We start from the raw sequence: 4464 nt of genomic DNA on the forward strand, positions 1-4464 counted from the left end.
GCCCCGCCCGGCGCGGCCTGCGCGCGGTTCCCCGGGGCCCCGCGAGCCGGCCCGGCCGGGCCCGCGGCGGAGGGAGGGAGGGAGGGACCTGCCATCTTAGGGCGGGCGGGCGGCGGCGGGCGCAGGCCGGGGCCGCGGGCGGGAGCCCGGGCAAGGCCGCGGCCCCGAGGAAAGTTGCGGCGGGCGGGCGCCGCGGCCTGGGGCCGGCCGCCGGGGCGCAGGGGAGGAGGCTGTCCTCCTCCTCCTCCCCCTCCTCCTCCTCCTCTTCCTCCTCATCCTCTTCCCCCAGCTCCTCCCTCGTCCCTCCTCTCGGTCCCCACCGGCGTGCGGAGCGCCGGGGTTCTGGGCAAGGACAATGCACGGCTTGTGGCCCCGGGGCTGGCCGCGGGGAGGCGAGGACGCGGGGCCGGGAAGGTCGGCGAGCCTGCTGGCTCCGAGGCCCTGTGGGCCCGCGCCCGGGCCTGGGCGCCCGGTGTGCTTGGAGGCCGGGCGGCGATCCCGGGCCCGGGTGACCTGCTTAGCCGCGGGAGGAGACCCGGGGTGGATGGATACCTGTGTACCCTAACAAACTTCATCAGGCTCTTTATAGGCACCGGGGCCGCGGGATAGCAGCAGCGGGAGAGGGGCCCCTCCCTACCCCGAAATAGTTAAAAATGGCAAAATCCGTGAGTCAGTGGCTCCACGACTTGCCTGTCCTTCGCCCAGCCCCAGATTGTGTGAATCCTGCCGCCGAGGTGCAGCAGCATCTGCTTCTCTAGTTCCGCCACATTGCCGGAAAATAGAGCTGCTGTGTTCACGCTCGTAGCTTAGTGCCAGGCGTTCGGAACTTCAGTTTTCCGGATTCCGCAGCTTACCCTCCCAGTAGGAAACATTACCCATTTTACAGGTGAGCACACTGAGCCCAGGCGTGCGCAGTGACTAGTCCAAGGTCATACAGCCAGGACTGCAGGAGGCAGATGTCAGTTGTTAGCCTGGGTTTCTGATCCTCAGCTGGTAACTTACTATTAAGTACTGAGTCATGACTCAGGGCTGTAACTGGGAGACTGGGTACAGCTCTTGGTGGAGTTAATTTAGGGTTTGCACAAGTGCAGTTAGGATGAGCCCTCCTAATGGAACTTGTCCCCTCTGGAGCAAACTGGTCTGCTTTTGAGTGGAAGGACTGACAAACACTGGCTTTGTTCTTCACGTAGAAGTTATTATAGTGTAGAGTTCTTTTGTATATTGATGACAAGAGATAAAGTTCGCTGGTTTTTTTCTTTAAATTTTTCTTTTGACACTTTGGGAGTGAAGAATAGCTATTAGGTACTTCGATTTGAGATGTTAATTACCTTACTTTTTGTTTCTCAAATTTCTCTTTGTAGTTCTTAAAGAATTACATTTTTAGGTGGACTCTAAGTGGGAGACAGGAACTCAGCTTTCCTGGTTGAGGTGTCAAAGGAATAATGGTTCAGAAAGTTTATTTAGTTTTAGTCACTAGATTTTAGGGTGCATGTCTTAAAGACTCCTGCCCTTCAGAACATTTGCCTTGGCATGGCAGTGGTGTGTATGGTAGCTGTCCAAATGGAATTAGACTTCAGATCTTGCCAAAAAGTTAAAGGCCCTTGCCAGCATCTACAGCAAGTTCTCTTGTAAAAATGGCTAGAGAAAGTTCATATTTGCTCACAGAGGCCTAAGTTGAGAAATTCTCCTAGAGGGTCGCTCCTGGGTCTGTAGGCAAGCACGCACAGTTCTTCCCTGGTGGGGTTTGAAGAGCTTGTCTTTAAAGGGATAGAGTGGAGTGATGGTGAGGAGTATTAGTGGGGGTAGGAAAATGACTGACTGAGCGAGCGAGCGAGTGAGAGCTTTTGAAGACACTGTGGTGTGTGACCTGTTAAAAGTTTAACCTCAGCCATTACTGTGTGCTAGGGATTGAAAAACAAGATTCAAGAGAACATGGATAGTCAAAAAGACCCTTGACTATAAAAATGTCCCTTGAGAGCTTGAGCTCTGTCCTTTAGCTTTATTTATGGCTTCCTGTGTTTGTGACTTACAGATGGGAGTGAAGTGGTAAGTGTAGCAGTGTGCTTAAGGAACTTAGGTCTGTGCAGTGCCGTGAGCCTGGGAAGGTGAGGTTAGGCCTTGTTGCAGACATGAACTTTGTCATCACGTTATGTAACTGCAGAGAAAGAAGTACCATGTGCATTTCCTTTTAGATTACTTTAAAGCTTTTTAATAGCACAGAAATTTAAATTGTGCAGATATGTTTAGAGTGCTTGGTTGGCAGGTGTCTAGTTACAGGAGGGAATTTGGGCAGAGTTTTGGGAGGCGAAGGACTGTTTGTGTACTACATGGCATTGCGTGTAGGACTCTAGAGGGTGGTCTGAGTTTGTGGCTGTCTTGGTCCTGTGATCAGATGAGTTAATTTGTCACTTTCCTCTTGTTACAAAGAGCTCTCACTTTGCACCTGCCAGCTGAGTCACTCCTCCAGCAGCTTCTCCCAAGAAAGAACTCAGCCTCCAAACCAAACACCAGGAGTTTCCCGAAAGCCTGTGAAGAACTTGGCTCTGCACTTGCAATTCTTGGTCCTAATAATTCCATGGTGTTTCAAAACAGCAGCTTGGCAGTAACAGTCCACTCTCTGTTGGGAGTCTTGGTGGCTTTTCCTCTGTCTACACTTGACTCTTTCAACCCTTGCTTGGAAGATGTCAGACTGGGTCACTTGTGTTCTGGTGAGCTGTCTGAGCACAGTAGCAGTGTATGGAGTGAGTGCTCGTGCCTTCGAGAGACTGGGACCTGTATTATCTTGGCCGTGTGTCTTTGATGGTGAGACAGCCTGTGGTCATTCGGTGCTTGTACAGTTTGGGATTATGAAATAACGGGGGTTGAGATTGCTGTTTAATCTCAGCAGTCTCTGAGGGGGGGATCACCAAGGTATTTCAAGTTACATAGAGGTTTTCTTTTGTTGTCCTAAATGAAGGAATCTTTTGAAATCTTGCTTCATGTCAACCTTAGGTTAAGCTAGAGTGTTTAGTCTTTTGTTGGGCATGTGAGAGTTGAATGCCACTTTCACATGACTAAAAGAAAGGTTCACATTCAATAATGTAGGCAAGTCTTATTTTTTAAATTTTGGTTTTATTTTGGTATATAACAACAATGACTTGGAAGTAACATTGCATTAAAAAAACAGCTGTGATTTTAAAGCTATATTTTTGGCATTGAAATTCTCTTGAGAATTCTGCTCTGAGTTGCAGTTCTTGGTTGAGAATGAAACTGTACATGGGACATCTAAACTGCTGTGGTTCCACCAAGACAAACTTTTCTAGACAAAGCACCACATTGCATTCTTGACAGTTCTTCATAGATGCCACTGTGCTCAACAGTGATTTTATTATTATTACTGTTAATAAGCTGTATTTTGACAAGATACAAACTTTTTTTTACTAAGGGAAATATATGTAATATACAGTAGTCATTTAAAAAATTCATGTCTTTATGATGAGTCAGTTTATCATATAAAATTAAAACCTAATTGAGATTTTTTTTTTTTCTGTGATGGTTTGACATGGAATGAAACCAGCTTATAATAAGGCATCAACTCATCTTTCAATAACATCGTTAAAATCAAACCCTAATCATTTTTGTTCCTCTGTTTTTTTAAAGTTTGAAAAGCAAAACAAAATTTCAGTGATCAGTTGATTTTTATTTAGAAGGAATTTTTATTTAGTGAGATTACAGCTGAGGTTTATACCTTGAAATGTATGTTTGGGTAGAAGGATGTTGGCACTGTGGCATTTCTCCCAGGTCTTCCTGATGCCTGGTTAGGGGCATTGAGGTCGCATGGAGCATAGTATGAACACAGCAAAAGCTCTGTGCAGTGGCGTTCAGGATGGCAGGACAGAGTCTCAGTAGGTGTCAGTTGTGAGGGGTTTCCTTACCTGTGACAGGAGGTTGGCAGTTGTCAGGGTCTTGTGCAGACAGCTTAATGAATGTGTCTATTTCCTTTCCCTGTATCTTTTTTAGACTCACTCTTTCTTTTTCTGCCTTACTGCCTCAGAGATGCCTTTCCTGTGTCGCGTTCCCCCACCCTACCCCAGGCTGTACTGAGAATTAAATCTAGGGACTTACACACTAGGCAAGCATTTTCCACACCCCCCCCCCCCCCCCCCCCGCCTAAAGCCAAGCAGGACTTTCTACTTTCTTTCACAACCTTATTGCTGATGGCTGTATAGTGAGTCATCAGGGATTTATATATACTTATCCATTTAATGTCCGTCTCTTCCTCTCCATTAGATTGTCCATTTGGACAACAGTGTGTCTTTTTTTTTTTCATGTGCTGTTGGTCATATTTAGTCATGTGGCCTTATTTAGCTGCATGCAGCCTGGGATTTGTGGTCTTTGGTAGGGTTGCTGTTTATTTGGCTGAGAATTTGCTTCTACTCTGGACAGGCAGAAAGAACAAAAATTAAACATAAGCTTGTTCACTTC

This window comes from Psammomys obesus, unplaced genomic scaffold (assembly GCF_907164565.1).
Source record: "Psammomys obesus unplaced genomic scaffold, mPsaObe1.curated_primary_1811, whole genome shotgun sequence".
Taxonomy (NCBI): domain Eukaryota; kingdom Metazoa; phylum Chordata; class Mammalia; order Rodentia; family Muridae; genus Psammomys; species Psammomys obesus.